The sequence below is a fragment of the Scyliorhinus torazame genome, chromosome 12 (genome assembly GCF_047496885.1).
Source record: "Scyliorhinus torazame isolate Kashiwa2021f chromosome 12, sScyTor2.1, whole genome shotgun sequence".
Taxonomy (NCBI): Eukaryota; Metazoa; Chordata; class Chondrichthyes; order Carcharhiniformes; family Scyliorhinidae; genus Scyliorhinus; species Scyliorhinus torazame.
In genome coordinates, this window is record NC_092718.1 from 42,532,238 (window position 1) to 42,555,247 (window position 23,010).

The 23,010-nt window shown below is 48.4% G+C and overlaps 1 protein-coding gene and 1 pseudogene across 4 annotated transcripts in view; both read left to right on the forward strand.

Annotated features, from left to right (window-relative positions):
- Positions 1–23,010, forward strand: part of rab27a (RAB27A, member RAS oncogene family) — a 172,485-nt gene that overhangs the window by 120,417 nt on the left and 29,058 nt on the right. The window lies entirely within an intron of this gene.
- Positions 21,144–21,937, forward strand: LOC140387299 (elongation factor 1-beta pseudogene; annotated as a pseudogene).

Here is a 23,010-nt window from a genome sequence, read left to right on the forward strand (position 1 = left end):
CAGCCCTCTCACATTCCACGTGATCAACCGGGTTGGGGGGCTCTTTACCACCCCCCCTTGACGACTAGCCATTTCCTTTTTCAATCCAGCTCCTCACCCGGTTCTCACGTAGCTGTATCCCCCCCAGGCAGCGCCCCCCCGCCCCGACCCCCCCCTCCCATACCAGCTCCCCCTTCTCCCCAGCAGCAGCAACCCAGTTACCCCCCCCCCCCCCAGCTAGATCCCAAGCTACCGTAATTGCACCCCCCATGTTACTCCCAGAAGTCAGCAAACTCTGGCCGACCTCGGCTTCCCCCCGTGACCTCGGCTCACACTGTGCGAGGCCCCCTCCTTCCTGCTTCCCTGTTCCCGCCATGATTACCATAGCGCGGGAACAAAGCCCGCGCTTCCCCTTTTGGCCCCGCCTCCAATGGCCAGCGCCCACAGCTCCTCATCCTCCCTCACCCCCTCCCCCACGACATGGGGAAGAGAGAGAAGTTACAGGGTCGCAGGTTTAACAATCTGGGAAGTCTTCTCTTCCCCCTTTTCCCCCCTTCATCCCACAAATTCACCCCCCCACTTTTGTCCCAAACGTTCTTTTTCTGGCCCGCTCACTCCAGCTTCTCCTCGACAATAAATGTCCACGCTTCGTCTGCCGTTTCGAAATAGTGGTGTTTCCCTAGATGTGTGACCCACAGTCTTGCCGGTTGCAACATTCCGAATTTGACCTTTTATGCAACACCGCCTTGGCCCGATTAAAGCTTGCCCTCCTTCTCGCCACCTCCGCATTCCAATCTTGATACACGCGGATCACCGCATTCTCCCACCTACTGTTCCGAGTTTTCTTGGCCCATCTGAGGACCATCTCTCTGTCCTTGTATCGGAGAAATCTCACAACTATTGCTTGAGGAATTTCTCCAGCCCTCGGTCTTCGCGCCATAACTCGATAGGCTCCCTCCACCTCCAGCGGACCCGTCGGGGCCTCCGATCCCATTAACGAATGCAGCATCGTGCTAGTGAATATATTGTTATGGGTCTGGACCAGAACCCCCATTTTAGTTAAGATGGCAGATTAAAACCCAACTATTTGTATTCGATACAAGTGTGAAGAAATGTTACTGCACCACAGAATTGAAAACACTGACCAGCAGAGTTTTTATATTAAAACACACTTTAATTTGAACACAGAATTTAGCACATTAATAACCAAGAAATAGATTCACAGTTAACCAGCCTCTACATTCCAATTGAGCAACTCTTCTATTTCAATTACCACTTGTATATAATATTAACAACCAGGCTTTAGTTGCTTATCTTGGTTCAGAGTCCTTGGAGAGAGCAACGTTATTTAGGACCAAGCTGAAGACCTCAGTTTAGAGCCCTGAAAGCAACTCCTTTTGTCCAGACAAATCTGGCCCCTCCCATTAGCTCCACCAGCAGCACTCCAAGCACACACAATTCTTTTGTCTTTTGTTACAAGATGTGCATTGATTTATTTAGCCAGGCTCAAACTGTTCCAACATAACATTAGCTCTCTATCTGCAAGCAACAGGTAAAATGGCTTTTAATATCCATTAGCAAAACACTTCCCCGGCAAACAAATCACTGATTACCTCATTTTTAATCGGAGATCTAGCAGACATACTGGCTGTCAGCATTTTAACTTGGGCTTTAATAATATTACTACAAACTCTAAAGTGTGACAATTTCTTCTGTGCATCACTATTTTAAAAAAAGATGATGTCAGAACTTCCACCACAACCAGTTGGGGTGTGGCTTCAAACGATCCAAGAATTCCTTCAGGGAAGCAATGCCAAATGGGTGTGCAATTTGAGTCACGGTGGTTTGTAGTCTGACTTCCTGGCATCAGGCCAGAGATTAGTTTGAAGTTGTGCCTTTCCTTTAGACCCATCTGGTTCTGGATAGCTACTGCAGATGTTTCTTGTAATTGATATGCAAATAGCCCAACAGGAAAGGAGACTGTCCTATCATGGGGAGAAGGAAGAACTTTTTTTGAAGGAAGACGTCAAAGGAAGAAAATAGATCCCTTAGACTGACTTTCCTTGCCCCTTTTTGAAGTGTTGTCTAAGAGACAGTGAGGAATTTCAGGGGTCACCTACAACTCTTTCTCCTCTTTCTCTCCTCCCCCCTCCCCACCACCATTGATGAAGCTTGCCCAATCCCACGCTTCAGATGAATTGTGGATCAGTTGGATGGTTGTTGATTAACCTTTTTAAAACTAATATAAAGGAGGAGAAGGTGTAGTCCTGGACCAAGTAGTGTCTCTGCCTGGAGGGCGCAGCAATGGTAGGGGTGCGGAGGCATAAGAACATAAGAAATAGGAGCAGGAGTAGGCCATTCGACCACTCCAGCATTCAGTATGACCATGGCTGATCTGATCGTGGCAAGAGCACCACTTTCCGGGGGGCCAGCAGTTGGCAGGTTTGATGTGGGCCAGAAGAGTTCTTTCTGCTGCCACTGGCTTGATGGTGGACAACACTGGCCGTTTGCCTGGGGTTCTGTTCCGGATGGAGGCCAGACAGTAACTGCCAGAGTCCTGTTCCAGCAGGCGACATCACAGTGCAGCTTGAGGGAGGTCATATGACACACCACCTCCAAGTTGGACACAGGATGACTGGAATCTTGATGTTTAATTGGAGTTGCGATCCCTTTTGCGTGTGCAGACACTGGTCTCTTAAACAGGCTCTCCATTGTTGAGACCATTGTGACAGAATTTCCAATGTTTTGGCCATTAGCACCATTATGGGAGATTATAACCTTCAAAGGTTTCCCTTTGTTTGTCCCTGTGACCATTGTTACTTGAAACTGTTGCAAGGCATCAGGTGACCAGCTGGAGACATGTTGTTAGCTCAGCCCATTTTCCATTTTATACATATTTCATCTTGCACGTCTTGACTTTGACACCCATAATCCTTCACTCCCTTGTCGATCAAAAATCCGCCCAGCTAAGCTTTGCCTTTGTTCAGTGATCCAGCCTCCACTGCTTTCTGTGGAAGAGAATTCGAAACACGAATGACCCCCTGAGAGAAGAAATTCCCATGGGATCTCCATTATTTTGAAAGCATGCCCCCCCCCCCCACCCCTCCAATTCTCTGTTCCCTCATGAGGGGAAACATCCTCTCGACATCTACCCTGTCAAGCCCCCTCAGAATCATGTTGGTTTTGATAAGATTGCTGTTCTTTCTTCTGAACTCCATTGAGTACAGGCCCAACCTGCTCAACCTTTCCTCCGAAGACCAACCCCTCATCCCAGGAATCAGCCCAGTCAATCTTCCCTGAACTGCTTCTGATGCAAGTAAGGTGACCAAAATTGTAGACCATACTCTAGGTGTGATCTCACCAATGCCCTGTACAGTTACAGTCAAACTTCCCTACTTTTACACTCCGTCACCTTGGCAATAAAGGCCAGCACTCCAATGTCTTCTTAATTGCTTGCTGTACCTGCAGGCTCAGGGTGGTTTGTGATGGGAAGTCATGTGATTAAATCTCCACACCATCAGAAATAATAACTCCGTTGGGGTCCCAGCCTTATTAGCCTCATCCCCAGGTTCGATTCCCAGCTTGGGCCACTGTCTGTGAGGAGTCTGCACATTCCCCCTGTGTGTGCGTGGGTTTCCTCCCGGGTTCTCCAGTTTGTCCAAGATGTGCAGGTTAGGTGGATTGGCCATGCTAAATTGCCCTTAGAGTCCTAAAAGGTTAGGTTGGGTTACGGGGATAAAGTGGATGGGGTGGAGGCATGAGGCTTAATTAGTGTGCTCTTTCCAAGGGCCGGTGCAGACTCGATGGGCCGAATAGCCTCCTGTTCTGTAAATTCTATGACGATACTCTGAGAAGATGGTGGAACTTTGTGTGTCCATGCGTTACCGTTTATTGTTTTAAGATCTGGTTTATCCTATCATAGCAGCAAAGTGGTGGGGGGGAACGGTGCACATTGACCATTACACTCAAATGCGATAATGATATCTTTGCGCTGGCTGAGAGACAAACGTGCTTCACATTGAAGGGCAGCACAAAAGTACAATTCATGTTAGTTTACCCTTCAACAAAGCACTTCTCTTACCTATCTCCTCCTTCACTGCCTCCAACATATGTAAATTCGATTAGCCTAACCGCTCAGTTAACATTTAATAAATGTACTTTGTTTGGATTAAGTGCTTGATTGAATGGGTTGAGTGCTTGATTCAATTGTGGATCCGGGATGAGAAAATAAAGCTCTCAAATGGCAGAAATTTGTCTTGCCATCAAGGGACTTTTTCAGATGCAGAAAACAACCTTCAGGGGGAAATTCTGTCCTCCCATGTTAATAAAATAAAAAAGACCTCACTCTTTTCAAAGCACATTTAACATGCTTGAGATGTTGTCTCAGAGTTCTTTGGACCTAATTATTTTTTAAACAAATGGTCATTGGTCTGTAGGCAAACCTGTCAGTCAACTGTGCAGAGCAAGGCCCCACAAGCAGCAATGCGACTAGCGACCAGTTATTTTGCTCTGTTGTTGCTTGAGGGTTAACTGTTGTCCAAGATAACAAGCACGTCTTATAGGACTTGTGGGAAGAAACCGGAGTGCCCAGAGGAAATGCCAGGTTGCAAGGTGTCTTTTGACTTCCAGTGCCCTTCGACATTCATCACACACGGTCCAAGTTTTCCTGGAAAGGATTGCCACCAGCAAAGTGCACCCGGTTGACTCTCCATTCCTTACCTCTTCCATAGCCCTGTCTGTTCTGTTTCTTTTGAACAGAAACCAAACTCTAATCTAATCAAGTGAGAGCACAACGCGACCAGAGAATCCCGGGAGAGCCCTCCAGCGGGCCTCCCAACAGGCTCCGCACCTCACTTAGATTCACCGGAGTTGCGTTCAAAATGGGCGGGCCCGAATGACCCTCGCGCAAGTAGGTCGTAAACCTACTTACGACCTACTGCCCGGGATCCACCGGCCTCGGTCTATTCTCCGGCCTCCCCAGGAAGGCTGAAGCTGGGCGCCAATCAGTGCTGGTCCACACACGGGTGCACCAGTCGGAACTGCACCCGGGTGGTCTCCTGGGTCATCGGAGACCCTTGTGGTCAGGGTAAGTGCAGGGTGGCTCTTTGGCCCTCCCCCTGGAACGCGGGCACAAAGATGTGCAGGTTAGGTGGATTGGCCATGCTAAATTGCCCCTTAATTGGGAAAAAAATAATTGGGTACTCTAAATTTATTTAAAAAACTATTTTGGTTGACATTTAATTTGTTCAGATGCAGAATACAGCCTGCAGTGGGACGTTTTGTCCAAATTTTTTTTTAAACCAAACCCTTTCATCTAGAGTGACACACATGCTCAGGATGTCCCAAAATATTTCAGACTGAAGTAATTACCCTTTTGAGGCAAAACCAATGTTTTATAAAAGTTCATCATAACTCCCTTGTATTTGATGCCTCCATTTATAAAGCCCAGGATATCTTAATGCCATTTTAATCACTTTTCTTAACTTGCCCTGCCACCTTCAGTAATATGTGCACATATGCACCCAGGTCCCTTGGCTCCTACACCCTTTTGAGTTGTATCCTTCTTTCTCTAATGGTCCCAATAAAGATGTAGCATTTGTCTCACATTAATTTTTAAAATGTTTTTATTAAGGATTTTCCCTATTATCCAGAACAAAGGTAAGCACGAACTTGCATCGAAAACAAAAATATATATAAATCCGTCGTCTTCCATTATTTACATGGGTTGTCTTTCGTTATTTGCAATGGTTACAGCTTGCCCTACCTTCTCCAGTAGGCATTTAGTTGTAACTGGGTCCCCCCCCCCCCCGCCCCACTCCCCTTCTCGCCGTTTGGCATGTCCACTTCCCTTGTCAGTTCTTATATCCTGTTCCTGTTGGGATGGCGTGATGCCATGTATTTTGTTATTTGCTGGGCATGGTTCGGCTCCATGTCTATTTATTTCTCTCCGCTCCCCCCCCCCACCCACCTTTCGTTTGTTTGTGATCATTGTTATACCGTGGATTCCCTCCCCCTTCCTCTGGCTTATTAGCTGTTGGTTACAAACAGGTTGGTGAATGGCCTCCACATCTTGTGGAAGCCTCTTCCAATGCCCGGATGGCAAATTTAATTTTCCCCATCTGGAGAAATTCCAATAGGTTGGACAATCAGTCTGCAGCTTTGGGTGGTGCTGCTGATCGTCAGCCAAGCAGGATTCTCCGGCGGGCAATGAGGAAGTCAAGGGCGACGGCCCTCCTCCCCATGAAGAGATCTGGCTATTCTAATACCCCGAAGACTGCCACTTTCGGGCATAGCTCCACCCTCATCCCCACCACCTTGGACATTGCCTTGAAGAAGGCTGTCCATTACCCAACTAGTCTGGGGAAAGACCAGATCACGTGGGTGTGGTTGGCCGGACCTCCTTGCCACCGTTCGCATCTGTCCTCCACCTCCGGGAAGAACCTGCTCATTTGGGTTCTGGTTAAGTGCTGTGTACCACTTTCAGCTGCATTAGCCTCGTGCATGTGAAGGTGGAGTTAACCCTGTGCAGTGCTTCGTTCCAGAGTCTCCACCCTATTTCAAACTCTAGGTCTTCCTCTCACTTTTCCCTTGTCTCGTCCAGTGGGGTGTGTGCCCTTCCAATAGTCACCATACAGGTCCCGCAGTTCCCCCTCCCTAAGATGTCCACGTTCAGTAAGTCCTCTAACAGAGATTGTTGTGGTGGTCCTGGGTATGTCTTTGTTTCCCTACGCAAGAGGTTTTGACCTGCATGTATCTTAGCTCGTTTCCCCCGTCAGGTGGAACCTTTCTCGTCTGTTGTCGGTGTAGAAGTCCCTAACTGTCAACGTTCCCCCCCCCCCCCCCGCTGTCCTGTCTCCACCTTTTGGTGGTGGTGGCCGCTATTGCTGGTGCCAATCTGTGGTTGTTGCAGATGGACGCCTTAATGGACGTTTCGGTTAATGCAAAGTGCTGTCGCAGTTGGTTCCACGACCGGAGTGTGGATATCACCAGTGGGCTTGTTGAGTGTTTGGTGGGGATGGAAGCGCAGCCATGGCCAGGGCCCAGAAGGAGGTCCCCATGCAGGCGCCCTCCCCCATTTCCACCCACTCGGCTTCTGGCTCCTTTATCCACCCCTTTACCCTTTCTGCAGTTGCTGTCCAGTGGTAATATTGCAGGTTTGGGAGGGCTCGGCACCTCATGGTTCTCGTTCTCTGCAGGACCTTTTTGGGGATCTCTTCTCTTCCCCATCTCTCTCCCCCTCCCACCTCCCCCCAGCTCACAGACACATTCAAACTCGCACTCTCTCTCACTCTCACACACACACACACGCAAGCAAACGCCATGATCAGTTTTTCTAATGAGTTGATGAAGATGGAATTTCTCACACATTTAATGGAGATCTTTTGAGGATGTAACGAGGAGCTGGGTGGACAAAAGTGGACACCATCTACTTGATTTTCAAGAGGCACAGATGGTTAAAGGTCACAGCACAAGATGAGAGCTGTCTTATTGTTCCGGGTAATATAGTCACCTGGATAGAGGATTGACTATCTAACCGAAAACAAGTCGAGGTACATGGGTCATTTTCAGGTTGGCAAACTATAATTAGTTGAATGCTGCAGGGTTCAGTGCTGAGGGCACAACTATTGATGATCTGTGTTAATGACTTAGAAAAAGAGACCGACTACTGTAGCCATATTTGCTGACATTACAAAGATAGATAGGAATATAGTCTGCAAAGGAATATAGAATAGGGCAAGTGAGTGGGCAGAAATCTGGCAGTGCGAACATTAGGTTATCCACTGTTGACCGGGACCCTTGCTCTAGTCATTGACGGATGCAACAACTTTATCTTTAAATCAAATCACGTCTTTATTGAACACAATATAAGATCTCAGCACTGCTACACTGTATCGGTTCTGTATCGAAAACGCATAAAATGATTCTACCTTCCTTTGCTACCACTGCAGGTTCACAAGCATAGGTTAAACTGTTAATACTTATCTAACTTCGAGTTGTGGACTTGTGGAAGATGTCACTACCCAGTTGCATGTCGCCAGGCACAAATGGGGATCAGACTCCGTCTTCAAGCTGTGATGCCCATGTTGTTCCTCGAAATTTCGCTGATGAAATCTCTTTGTCTCCCCTTCTTACACAGACCTCGCTGGAACTGATCTCATGCTTCCATTCATGTGCTCACAGGACAGCACTAATCACGGTCCTTTTTGGTCACGAATGTTGATGGTCTTGACTCACTCAGGGGTTGTATTTCTTCTCAGGAACACGACACACTGACCAGGCTAGGTCTACACCACTTCGGCATGAAGAATAAAAAATCTAATATTAATTAAACGCAGAGAGACTACAGAATGCTGCAGTAGCGAGAGATCTGGGTGTGCTTGCACATGAAACACAAAAAGTTAGCATGCAGATATAGCGGGTAATGAAGGCAAGTGGAATGTTGGTCTTTATGGAAGGCTATAGAATGCAAAGAGTAGGGAAGTCTTGCTACAGCTGTAAAGGGTGTTGGCGAGACTGCACTTGGGGACTTGGATACAATTTTGGTGGTCTAACAATAGACTTGCATTGGAGGCAGTTCAGACAATTGATTACTGGGATAAAGGGGCTGCCTAATAAGGAAAGGTTGAGCCAGAATGAGAGGTGATCTCAGTGAAAACAATATTCTGAAGGGGCTTGACAGGTAGATGCTGACGGGTTGTTACCCCTTGTGTGGAATCTAGAACTCGAGGAGCAGGGGGACTAGTTTCAGAATAAGGGGTTGCGCATTTAGGACTGGGATGACGCAGAATGTCTTCTGAGGGTTGTTAGAATTCTTTACCCCGGAGAATCATTTTTCTCCTATGCAGCAGGAACTGAACAACATTTCAGGCATGGGATCATAAGTGGCAAGTAACATCCACACCACAAGTGCCAGCGATGACATGCCCAACAAGAGCGAATTCAACCACCTCCCCAGAACATTCAATGGAATTACCATCTCTGGATCCCCCACTATCAAGATCTTGGGGAGTTACCATTGAACAAATAAATACTATGGCTACAAGAGCAGGTTAGAGGCTAGGAATTCTGCAGCGAGTAACTCCCCTCCTGGCTCCCCAATGCCTGTCCAAGGCACAGGTGAGGGGTATGATGGAACACGCTCCACTTGCCTGGATAAGTGCAGCTTCAAGAAGCTCGCCACCATTCAGGACAATGCCCGCTTGATTAGCATCCCATCCGCCACCTTAAACATTCACTCCCTCTACCAGCAACACACAGTGGTGCAGTATGTACCATCTACAAGATGCATTGCAACTCACCAAGGCTTCTTTGGCAGCACCTTCCAAACCTGTGACCACTAGGATCTCGAAGGGCAAGGGCAGCAGATACCTAGGAACACCACCACCTGGAGGTTCCCCTCCAATCCACTCACCATCCTGACTTGGAAATATATCGGCCATTCCTTCACTGTCACTGGAACTACTGATAACACTGTAGGTGTTCCTAACACACAAGGATGCAGTGGTTTGGGAAGGCAGATCACCAACTTCCCAAGGACAATTCGAGATGGGCAATAAATACTGGCCTCGCCAGCAACATCCATATCCCAAGAATATTTTTTTTTTTTAAAAAAAAGTATTCCTCTAGCCCTAAAGTCTCTTTTCTTCCTCCAAATTTGTTCTCTTGAGCATCCCAAATTTTCTTTGCTCGCTCGAACCTTCAGCAGCCTAGGCCCTAATGCTCTTAAATTCCCCAACCTCTTGGCCTGCCTGTCCCTCTCTCCTTTTTAAGATGCCCCTTAAGACCATCCCCCTGACCCTGCCTTTAGTCACTAGCCCAAATATCTCATCACGCGCATCAGCAGCAAATTTTATTTGATAAAGCTCCTTGGGACATCAAGGCGCTATATAAAATGAAAGTAGTGGACCACAAGATTTCACTTTAGCTGGGGGGTGGTTCTTCCCTTGGTTTGGGACCTGCTGTAACTGATGGGTTAGGTTTTCTTCTTCAGTCTATTTAATGGATGCTGAACGTGGCTCTGGAGCTCCCTCTGTTGGAATCATTGTGCCTGGCTCCGTTCTGGTGTCTGTATGTTCCCAGCATAATGTTTGTGCATCTTCTGCTGCCAGAATTGTTCCACTGGTAAGATGATGATATGCCACCCAAGTTGGTGATTGAGGAATAAGATAGTAGAGATATTGTCAGAACAGCACCGTTCTCTGTCTCCTCGTGGAATTTGAAGATGGATTCTAGATGGTGAAGTTTCTTGGTTGTAAAAAATTATTTTTAGTACAAATGTCTGCTGTCCGACCTTCATCTAACGCTCCGCGGGATAGTCCAGGAACGGTTGCCACCGCCTGTAGAACCCCTGCGCTGACCCTCTCACGGCAAACTTTATCTGCTCCAATTTGATTTGATAAACCCTGCCATATCATTTATCCAGGCTTCCATGCTGGGGGGGCTTCGCCTCTTTCCACATTAACAAGATCCTTCGCCGGGCTACTAGGGACGCAAAGGCCAGAATACCGGCCTCTTTTGCCTCCTGCACTCCCGGCTCGTCCACTACTCCAAATAGTGCTGGCCCCCAGCTTGGCTTGACCTGGACTTTCACCACCTTAGATACTGTTCCCACAACTCCCCTCCAGAACCCCTCCAGTGCCGGGCATGACCAAAACATATGGACATGGTTCGCCGGGCTTCCCGAGCACCTCTCACATCTGTCCTCCACTCCAAAGAACCTACTCAGCCTCGCCCCCGTCATATGCGCTCTATGAACCACCTTAAATTGTATGAGACTAAGCCTGGCGCACGAGGAAGAGGAATTAACCCTACTTGGGGCATCAGCCCAAGCCCATCCTCAATCTCCTCCACAGCTCCTCTTCCCATTTACCCTTCAGCTCCTCTACCAAAGCCTCCCCCTCTTCTTTCATCTCCTGGTATATCGCCGACACCTTGCCTTCTCCGACCCATACGCCCGAAATCACCCTGTCTTGAATCCCCTGTGCCGGGAGCAGCGGGAATTCCCTCACCTGCCGCCTCACAAACGCCCTCACTTGCATGTACCTGAAGGCATTTCCCGGGGGTAGTCCAAATTTCTCCTCCAGCGCCCCTAAGCTCGCAAACGTCCCATCGATGAACAGGTCCCCCATTCTTCTAATCCCTGCCCGATGCCAGCTCTGAAACCCCCCCATCCATTCTTCCTGGGACAAACCGATGGTTATCTCTGATCGGGGACCACACCGAGGTTCCGATCCCACCCCTGTGCCGTCTCCACTGCCCCCAGATCTTTAGCGTTGCCGCCACCACCGGACTCGTGGTGTACCTTGTCGGCGAGAGCGGCAGCGGTGCCGTCACCAGCGCCCCCAGGCTCGTTCCTTTGCAGGACGCCATCTCCAACCTCTTCCATGCCACCCCCTCTCCCTCCATCACCCACTTACGGATCATCGCCACGTTGGCTGCCCAGTAGTAGCCACCCAAGTTCGGCAAAGCCAACTCTCCTCTATCTCTGCTACGCTCCAGGAACCCCCTCCTTACCCTCGGGGTCTTACTCGCCCACACAAATCCCATAATGCTCCTGCTTACCCTCTTAAAGAAGGCCTTGGTAATCACAATTGGGAGGCATTGAAAAACAAAAAGAAACCTCGGGAGGACCACCATTTTAATCGACTGTACCCTGCCCGCTAGCGAGAGTGGCAACATGTCCCACCTTTTAAAGTCCTCCTCCATCTGTTCCACCAGCCGCGTCAAATTAAGTTTGTGCAGTGCCCCCCCCAGCTCCTAGCTACCTGAATCCCCAAGTATCGAAAGCTCCTTTCCGCCCTCCTCAACGGTAGGTCATCTATCCCTCTTCCCTGATCCCCCGGATGCACCACAAAGAGCTCGCTCATTCCCACATTGAGCTTATAGCCCGAAAAGTCTCCAAACTCCCTTAGGATCTGCATGACCTCAACCATCCCCTCCACTGGATCCGCCACATACAGCAACAGGTCATCTGCATATAGTGACACTCTATGTTCCTCTCCCCCTCGAACCACCCCCTTCCATTTCCCCGACTCCCTTAACGCCTTGGCCAAAGGTTCAATTGCTAATGCAAACAGCAGGGGGGACAGGGGGCACCCCATCCTCGTCCCTCGATACAGCCGGAAATACTCTGACCTCCACCGGTTCGTGACCACACTCGCCACTGGGGCTCTATACAGGAGCTTAACCCAACTAATAAACCCTCCCCCGAACCCAAACCTCCTCAACACTTCCCAGAGATACTCCCACTCTACTCGGTCAAAGGCCTTCTCCGCGTCCATGGCTGCCACTATCTCCGCCTCTCCCTCCCCCGATGGCATCATTATCACATTTAGGAGCCTTTGCACATTATTATTTAGCTGCCTGCCCTTTACGAATCCCGTCTGGTCCTCATGAATCACCCCTGGTCACAAACCTCAATCCTCGTAGCCAACATTTTTGCCAGCAACTTAGCATCTACGTTGAGGAGCGAGATTGGTCTATACCACCCACATTGCAGTGGGTCTTTATCCCGCTTCAAGATCAAAGAGATCGTTGCCTCTGACATTGTCGGGGGCAGGGTCCCCCCACTCCCTTGCTTCATTAAAGGTCCTTACCAGCAGCTGGGCTAACAGGTCTACATACTTCCTATAAAACTCCACCGGGAACCCATCCGGCCCCGGGGCCTTCCCTGCCTGCATGCTCCCCAGTCCTTTAACCAGCTCCTCCACCCCAATTGGCGCCCCCAAACCAGCCACCTCCTGCTCCTCCACTCTCTGGAACCTCAGTTGGTCCAAGAATCGTCGCATCCCCTCTTTTCCCCCTGGGGGCTGGGACCTCTACAGCTCCTCGCAAAAGGCCTTGAATGCCCCCCCTGGGGGCAGTACGGTAGCATTGTGGATAGCACAATTGCTTCACAGCTCCAGGGTCCCAGGTTCGATTCTGGCTTGGGTCACTGTCTGTGCGGAGTCTGCACGTCCTCCCCGTGTGTGCGTGGGTTTTCTCCGGGTGCTCCGGTTTCCTCCCACAGTCCAAAGATGTGCAGGTTAGGTGGATTGGCTGTGATAAATTGCCCTTAGTATCCAAAATTGCCCTTAGTGTTGGGTGGGGTTACTGGGTTGTGGGGATAGGGTGGAGGTGTTGACCTTGGGTAGGATGCTCTTTCCAAGAGCCGGCGCAGACTCGATAGGCCGGGTGGCCTCCTTCTGCACTGTAAATTCTATGAATGCCTCATTCACTTTCCCCGCACTCCGCACCGTAGTTCCCCTGCCATCCTTGACTGCACCTATTTCCCTCGCTGCCATCCTCTTACGGAGCTGATGTGCCAGCATCCGACTCGCCTTCTCCCCGTATTCCTATATCGCCCCTTGTGCCTTCCTCCACTGTGCCTCTGCTTTCCCTGTGGTCAACAGGTCGAACTCCGTCTGGAGACTTCGCCTCTCCCGGAGTAGTCCCTCATCAGGGCCATCTGCATATCTCCTGTCCACCCTTAAAATCTCCCCAACTAACCTCTCCCTTTCCCTGCCTTCACTCTTCACCCTATGAGCCCTGATGGAGATTAACTCTCCCCTGACCACCGCCTTCAGCGCCTCCCATACTACTCCCACCTGCACCTCCCCGTTGTCGTTGGCCTCCAGATACCTTTCGATGCACCCCCGCACCCCGCCAGCAGTCCCACATCCAACCGCCACAATGGGCGTTGGTCCCTCTCCTCCCCCAGCTCTAGCTCCACCCAATGCGGGGCATGGTCTGAAATGGCTATGGCCGAATACTCCGTTCCCTCCACTTTCGGGATCAATGCCCTGCCCAGAACAAAAAAAATCTATCCGGGAGTAGGCCTTAGCTACGTGGGAGAAAAAAGAAAATTCTCTGGCCAAAGGCCTGGCAAATCTCCACGGATCTACTCCCCCCATCTGGTCCATAAACCCCCTAAGCACCTTGGCTGCAGCTGGCCTCTTCCCCGCCCTAGATCTGGAACGATCTAATGCTGGGTCCAGCACAGTGTTAAAATCCCCACCCATTATCAAGCTCCCTACCATCCGTTTCATGAATCCAGCATCATCCCAGTTTGGGGCATATACATTCACCAGTACCACCTCCGTCCCCTGCAACCTACCGCTCACCATCACGTATCGGCCTCCATTGTCCGCTACTATGTTCTTGGCCTCAAACGACCCCCGCTTCCCCACCAGTATTGCCACCCCTCTATTCGCATCCAGCCCCGAATGGAACACCTGTCCTACCCATCCCTTCCTTAACCTGACCTGATCTGCCACCTTCAGATGTGTCTCCTGAAGCATGACCACGTCTGCCTCCAGTCCCTTTTGGTGCGTGAACACTCAGGCCCTCTTAACCGGCCCATTTAGGCCTCTCACATTCCACGTGATCAGCCGGATCGGGGGGCTACCCCCCCCCAGACTAGCCATCTCCTATCTTAGGCCAGTCCCGTGCTCGCGCCTCCCGCACCCTCCAGTCCCCCAGGTGGGGAACCCCCGTCCCGACCACCTCTTCCATGTTCAGCTCCCCCTCGGACAGTGCATTAGCAACCCTTATGTCCCCCCCGCTAGATCCGCATCTAGCACTTTTGCTCCCCCCATATTACTTCCGTGAGTCAGCTGACTTCTGCTGACCCCGGCTTCCCCCGCCTTCCCGTTGATCTCCCCGTGTGGGAGTCTCTTCTCCTCCTTGCCTTCCTCTATCTCCCCCCCCCCCCCCTTTTAGCGCGGGAAAAAGCCCGCGCTTTCCTGAGCCAGCCCCGCCCCCTATGGCACAGCTCCTGTTGCAGCCATTATCCCAGTTCCCTCATCCCTGAGTCTCACCTCCCTCCAGCACCGACGCCCACATTCCCCATCATCTCGTCTACAGAAAAGGAAAAAAAAGGGGGAATTTTAACCAGAACTCTACCCACATCCCCATCCATCATCCCACCCATGAAGTAATCTTTACCCATATTTACAACCCCGTATACAACCAACATCTCCCCCCACAACCACATCCCCTCAGTTCGAGTCTATTTTTCCGTCTGAATAAAGGTCCAAGCCTCTTCTGGCGTTTCAAAATAATGGTGTCGGTCCTGATAAGTAACCCACAGTCGCGCAGGCTGCAGCATGCTGAACCTGACTCTTTTTTTTGTGCAGCACCGCCTTGGCCCGGTTGAAGCTAGCTCTCCTCCTTGCCACCTCCGCGCTCCAATCCTGGTAAACTCGAATCACCGCATCCTCCCATCTACTGCTCCGCACCTTCTTGGCCCATCTCCGAACACTTTCTTTGTCCGCGAAGCGATGGAACCTTGCCACTATCGCCCTTGGTGGCTCATCAGCCTTGGGTCTCCTCGCCAGGACCCAGTGAGTCCCTTCCAGCTCCAGGGGGCTCGGAGAGGCCTCCGCACCCATCAGCGAATGGAGCATCGTACTCACATATGCCCCAGCATCAGCACCCTCCACTCCTTCGGGAAGACCCAGAATCCGAAGATTCTTCCTCCTCGACCTGTTCTCCAGGACCTCTATTCTCTCGGCCCACCTCCTGTGCACCGCCTCGTGCGCCTCCATTTTTACCGCCAGGCCCAGGATCTCGTTCTCGTTCTCATTCGTTTTATCTCTCACCTCGCGAAGCTCCGCCGCCTGGGCCTTCTGGGTCTCCTTCAGCCCCTCGATCGCCAACAGCATTGGCGCCAGCACCTCCTTTTTGTGTTCCTCCACACAGCGCTTAAGGAACTCCTGCTGGTCCGGCCCCCATGCTGATCGATCTCCGCCATTTTGCTTTTTCCCCCTCGTTTTTGCCGCTGCTCCAGAGCCTCTTTTCCCGCCGCTCCACCGCTAATCTCGGCCATACAACGTAAGGGGGGACCTTACTTCACCTTCCCACACGGGATTAAATCAAAAAAGTTCCGTTGGGGCTTCTCTGGAGAGCCCAAAAATCCGTTATCGCGGGAGCTGCCGAAATGTGTGGCTTAGCTCCGCATCGCCGCAACCGGAAGTTCCTCTCCTCATTCTTCTAAACTCTTGACCTTATCGTTTCTTTTTCTATTGCTGTCTTGGGTGTATTTGGAATAATTTTCCTAATCTAGAGTCTGAACATGAGGGGTTGAGAATGGGGGGGCCCATCCAACATCTTGGTTTTTTTCTTCCATTGCCCCTTCTGCCCATCAAAGATTCTGGCAGTGGGCGGCCATATTGAGCTCCATGCAACACATTTTCTTCCACTTGAGGCTTGCTATGTATGATCTACGTTTCAATGAATATTTAGATCTTGGAATTATTTTTCCTTTTTAAAAAAATAAATAAAATAAAAGGGCTGAGCTTCTGCAGCATTTTATCTCCTCCATCTTTTTAAAAAATATATATTTTCTTCAAATTTTTTTCGGTCAAACAAGAACAATACAGGATTTTCCCCTTTTTACAACTTTAAAACAATATAAATAATAATGACCTTTTTTTTTAAACAAATAAATAATATATTAACTAAACGGCAACTGCCAACAACAAAATAATAACTTTCCAATACAATAAAGTCCCACACGCCAGTATAAATAACTAATATACAAACAACTATATGAAATCCCTGAGGGCCCGCGTGGCCCCCCCCCCACCCCCCCCCCCCCCCCCCCCCCCCCCCCGGGTTGCTGCTGCTACCTTCTCCATTTCCCTTATCGTTCTGCGAGGTAGTCGAGGAACGGTTGCCACCGCCTGGTGGACCCTTGAGCCGAACCTCTTAGTGCGTACTTTATCTGCTCCAATTTTATAAACCCTGCCATGTCGTTTCTCCAGGCCTCCACGCCCGGGGGTTTAGATTCTTTCCACATAAGTAGAATCCTTCGCCAGGCTACTAGGGACGCAAAGGCCAAAACATCGGCCTCTCTCGCCTCCTGCACTCCCGACTCATCTGCAACCCCAAATATAGCCAACCCCCAGCCTGGTTCGACCCGGACCCCCACCACCTTTGAAATCACTTTTGCCACACCCACCCAGAACCCATGCAATACCTATCTCCTCCATCTTGAGTACATATTTTCTTCCAGCAGAATCCAGATCTGAGGTATCATTTTTAAAAAAATTTAGAGTACCCAAATTTGTTTTTCCAATTAAGGGCCAATTTAGCGTGGTCAATCCACCTACCCTGCACACCTTTGGGTTGTGGGAGTGAAACCCACGCAGACACGGGGGGAATGTGCCTGCTCCACATGGACAGTGACCCAGGGCCGGGATTGAACCCGGAACCTCAGCGCCGTAGGCAGCTGCGACCCACTGTGCCGCCCATTAAGCATCATTTGTAAAGGATGCAAGAATTTGCCTACGTGCTTGTCGAATTGACTGATCCGGAGTGTAAGGAGCCATTTGGAATGATTTGCAACCACAAACTCAACAGGACATGCATTTTATTTGTCTTTCCGTGTGAATGATTTTTAAAAGCAACCACTTAATTTTATTTTGTGTTGACTCTCATACTGAAGAAGTTTTTTAAAAAAAAAGTTTAAACTTGTAACTTTAGGAAATATATTCAATACTATTTTGTACTATGTCTCTCAAACAGCTCTCCGATCTTGAAGTCTGCCAAGAACTTCAAATGAAAGTGTTGTTGTCAAGCTGCTGCCTTGTTCTGCTTCTCATCTAGCTATTTATCTCTTTGTGCCTCACCTTGGGACTTATAGATATCGGATAAATGGTTTTGCAGTGGTTGAACTTCTGTTTACTTCAGCCTTAATCAAATTAACATCTTCTTTGTCCTGCGAATCCCGTTCTATAATTCTGTTCACTTCTGTCTTTTTTTTTAAGGCGGCCAGTTTTATGTGAGCCGAAGAAGCAAAATTTAATTTTGTTCGATTTTGATCATAGAATCATATTGATATTCTGGTATTTCTCCCAGTGGGTCGACATCTCGATTCATAGTGCCATCATTTTTCTGTTAACGTCATCAATGGCCTTGTCAATAAGAGATTGGCCCCTGCTGCTCCGTCACCGCAAGTGGCTTGCGGAGTGCTGCAGTTAATCCATTAGGAGTGAAATTTTGTCTCCATTAGCTGCTAGCGTGATCTGTGCATGAATTGGTTCCCCTGATGGCTCAATGACAAAGAAGTTTTCATCTTCGAAACTTATCATTGTGCAGTGTACATTTTGATGAATACTTCAATTAATGCCTTGCCAGCTGCAGTCAAAGAATTAGACTCCCTCAGGAGTCAAAAGCTCGCTTGACGTTAATTCATAAGCTATCATAAATGCTTTTGAAAGATCTGTGTTGTAAGACATGTTGTATTGGGCTGTGTTGGCCTTTTCTTTTTAGCATATATCTCTGTTTTCACAATTATTGGGCTAAAAACATTGCTTCATAAATGGTGTGCTTACATTTAAGTTCTGGTCACCATGTTACAGGAAAGATGCGACCGCACTGGAGAGGGTGCACAGGAGGCTGTTGCTAGCATTGGAGAATTTTAGCGAATAGGCTGGGATTGTTTATCTTGGAACACTGAGGGTGAACGGAGATTTAAGTGGGGTGCATAAAATGATGGGGCCTAGATAAGAGACGATAAGAAGAACCCCGAGTAAGGGGGTCAGTAGCCAGGGGGCTTAAATTTGAAAGTAATTTGCTGAAGGATTAGAGGGGAGTGGAAAGCTGTCTGCAAAAATGAGACAGACAGAAATCATCTTCACACTGCATTAAAAAAAACTTGGATGAACACTTGAATATGCCTTAAATTACTTGACTACAGACCAAACGTTACAAGCCTGGATAACCTTTTTCTACCAACGTAGAAGATTTTCCATGCAGAGGTAAGCCAATTGGCCGACCTTCTATATGTTTTCGTAAGGGAAAAGATGGGAAAAATAGTGATGGCCGGTTGTCTGAAATAAAGTGTCAAAGGGTGCAAATCTGTTAAAGTCTGCAGTTTGAGTCCATGTATCGCCCCTTTTGGTCTGTCCATCTCTTCAAGGAGAAGGTAAAATAAAATTCCAACAAATGAAATTAAAATAATCAAGGGACCAACATTTAAGGAAATGTTATTGGTAACTTTAGAGCATATTTCTTTGCAGCAAGTGATGACACCCCATTATAAGTGAAGACTGGCTGGGATGCGACCGGCCAGAGAACGGTTTAAATAAATGTTCTTCCCTCAACTACTGAAGCTGATATCGGCTGTGGTTTAGGTCCACTCTCACTAGAGCCCTCTGCACTTCATCTAGGTGTTCAGTATGTCATACGAGAAGTGAAACAATGGTGTTTAGTAATGTTGGGTGTCATGTTACTGCTTTTTTCAGCTGAGGCTGTGAGCGTTTCTCGCAGATTCTCCTTTGTCCAATGATAGCACCATTGTCAGTGGAGTTCAGCTAATTCTTCAAAAACAAGGGATTGAAGCTAAATCCGTTTATTGTTGTATCTGATTTAATGCCCGAAAGTCTGCTTAGCCACCGTGTTTACCATGTGTAAACGCATAATGACCGGGTGCCGGTTTAGCTCAGTGGGCTGGACAGCTGGTTCGTGGTGCAGAGCGATGGCAGCAGCGTGGGTTCAATTCTCGTACCAGCTGAGATTATTCATGAACCTTGTCCATCGGCTCAGGTGTGGTGACCCTCAGGTTAAATCACCACCGGCCAGCTCTCCCCTCAAAAGGGGAAGCAGTCTATGGTCATCTGGGACTATGGTGACTTTACCTTACCATGGGTAAACATGAACAGCAGCTAGGACCTCGAGATCTATCTGTAGTTTTGAGTATGCAACATAACCTTCAGCCTATTTGAAATAATTGATTTAATTTTTGACATTTTCCTTTCTGTATTGTTGCATGTTAGGGCTGTTTTTGTTTTACAGGGACTGCTGATAACATCAGGGAAGCCTGATTTAAATGTGTTGCCAGCATGTTGGAGCTAAATTAGTAAATGCCATTGAAATTAAGTCTCTGATCAGCTCTTGGTTAATGACTCTATCTACTGTTGTTAATTTAACTTCCTCACATTTGCTAGCTCATTAACTCCTCTCGGCTAAATGTTCCCCTCTTGTCTCTTTGATAAATGTTGATGCTATTTCCTTTCTCCGCTCCCCCTGCCCGCCCTACTAAGTAGTTAAAGAAACATTTTGGGGGTGCTCCCAAGCGCCCCTTATTGTATTTTTCAATGAATTAATTCACAAGCTGTTGTCCTGTGTGATTTGGACGATTGATTGCAGACATCAAACGACCTGAAGACCTCAATGATGAGCTGCACCTTGACTGAGAATGCTACAATTGTGCAAATCTCACTTGTGTTTGGAATTGGAAGGTTAGGTTGATGAATGTTCTTGTTCAATTTTTCCCGAGATATTGCTTTAAAGTAATCATCCTTTCATGATTGCTGATATACCTCCTGCGGTTTTATTTGTGCGTTTTGAGGTTAAGGTGCACATTATCTTTGTGCTTTTTTACCCTTTATCCTCGAGGCATGTCTGTGCCTATCCCAACTCACCTATTGGTTCTTTTACCATTTGCTTTCTCTGTCTGCTCTGAAAACTTGGATCACGTTGAATGGCGGCTTGATGGGCCACATGGTCTACTCTTATGTTTCTTATGTGCAAAAGCACCCTCTAAAATCACCACTGCAAATTCTGTGACTTTCCAATTGAGGGTCGCTAGAGCCACAATGAAAGCAGTGACAGCACCAGTTGCTTTGCCAGAAATGCCAAAGTTGGCAAAGTCCAAATGGGAGAGGTGGGTGAAATTGACAGATCTTTATTATGAACTAATAGGTGTGGAAATTTGGACCCATGTTATTTGAAGAATGGTGGTCAAATTTCCAGCTTGCCCTTACGGTGAGTGGCCCAGAGTTCATAGGATTGTGATTACTATTGGTCAGTGCGATTGCTGAAAGTGGAACCATGGTCTTCGTGTTACCTTTGATCAATAAACTGTACCAAAAGCTCCAATTTATTAAAATCCAGGGGCTGTTTAGCACAGGGCTAAATCGCTGGCTTTGAAAGCAGACCAAGGCAGGCCAGCAGCACGGTTCAATTCCCGTAACAGCCTCCCCGAACAGGTGCCGGAATGTGGCGACTAGGGGCTTTTCACAGTAACTTCATTTGAAGCCTACTTGTGACAATAAGCGATTTTCATTTTCATTTCAAATAAGCCATTTATTTAAAAAAATGTTTTTATTGTTTTTCACATTTTTATGTTACATATTTCAGTTTGTACGTTAAATTATTTAATATCGCTCTTCTAACGGCCGCCGCGCGAGTTAAGGGTACAGGGAACCGGAGCCCCCTCACCTCAAATAAAACATGGATTTGGAGACCTCAAATCCGCCTACGGCTTGAAGGTTCTTAACGACTACCTGGCGGATCGGAGCTACATCGAGGGGTATGTTCCATCTCAAGCTGACATAGCTGTATTTGAAGCTCTTGGTGCTCCACCTTCAGCTGATTTCTACCATGCTCTCCGGTGGTATAATCACATCCTGTCCTATGAAAGCACAAAGGCTTGCCTTCCGGGTGTTAAGCAGCCTCTTGGTAAATATGGCCCACAAAACGTAGCAGATACAACACCAGCAAAAGCTGTGGAAGATGATGACGATGACATTGATCTCTTTGGATCTGATGATGAGGAGGAAAGTGCAGAGGCTAAGAGGGTCAAGGAAGAGCGTGTCGCTCAATATGAAGCTTAAAAAATCCAAAAAGCCAGCACTCATTGCTAAATCATCGATCTTGCTGGATGTGAAACCATGGGATGATGAAACTGACATGGGCAAATTGGAGGAGTGTGTACGTTCAGTGATAATGGATGGCTTAGTTTGGGGTTCCTCCAAACTGGTTCCAGTGGGCTATGGCATCAAGAAGCTACAGATTCAATGTGTAGTTGAAGATGACAAGGTGGAAACAGATATGCTGGAAGAAACTGTCACTGCATTTGAAGATTGCGTGCAGTCTGTTGATGTGGCAGCCTTCAACAAAGTGTAAAACAGCAACTAATGAACACGTAATAAAAATTGGCTTGTCCAAAAAAATAAATAAATAAATAAAATTATTTCATATCTGCGCGAAGTATCAAGCAAAGTAACCCGGCGTATCGCTGCTCCCTCTGGTTTCCACCTTTGTGGCTGTGGACCCCATTTGGCTGGTCTGCCTCAGTTGCACTGCCCAGTGTTGGCCCGAGAATGTATTACCCGATATATTGCTGCTCCCTCCGGTTTTCCGCTTACCCTTGGACCCGTCCCTGCAACTGTGCCCCTTGTGTCCCGCAGCCTTTTTTATGGGCTTTGCCCCATCCCCCCCCCACCCCACCACTTCCATTTCCTTTATGATCTGAAGCTTGTCTGAGCCCCCCCCCCCTCCGCTCTACCAGTTGCTGACTACGAACAGGTCTTGGAACAACCCACGGATGGCAAATTTTATCTTCTCCAGTTGAAGAAGTTCCGACAGGTCAGACAGCCAGGCTGCAGCTTTAGATGGTGTTGCTGATCCCCAGCCAAGCAAGATTCTTCGGGGGATGAGGAAGGCAAAGGCTAGGGCGTCAGCCCCCCTCCCCATAAAGAGTTCTGGCTGATCTGAAACCCGGAAATCTCCAATTTTTGAGCATAGCTCCACCCTCGCCTCCAGAACCTTGGACATTACCTCAAAGAAGGCCGTCCAGACCCCGACAAGCCTGGGGCAGGCACAGAACATGTGGGTGTGGTTGCTTGGGCCTCCCTGGCACCATTAACACTTGACCTCCACTTCCGGGAAGCACCCTGCTCATTCAGGTTCTTGTTCGATGTGCTCTGTGTACCACCTTTAGCTGCATTAGGCTCAGCCCTGCGCATGTGGAGGTGGAGTTAACCCTGTAAGGGGAACCAGGTACACGTTGAGTTGCTGCACTGGTTTTTCCTGTCAGGAGCTTTATTCTAGCTTGTCTACCCCACTAAAAACCTTTTTTCCATCGAGCCATTTCACAATGAGTTGAACAGCCTACAATCAGCCCAACTTGGATCAATCTCACTTGGTCCACAAGGATGGCTTGAGTAAAAAGATGAAGGTGGGGTGGTTGTGCTTACCTGAGGCCGATGAGTGCAGTTCATGATTGGGAAACGAGTAGTTTCCTATCTGGTTTCCTTGATT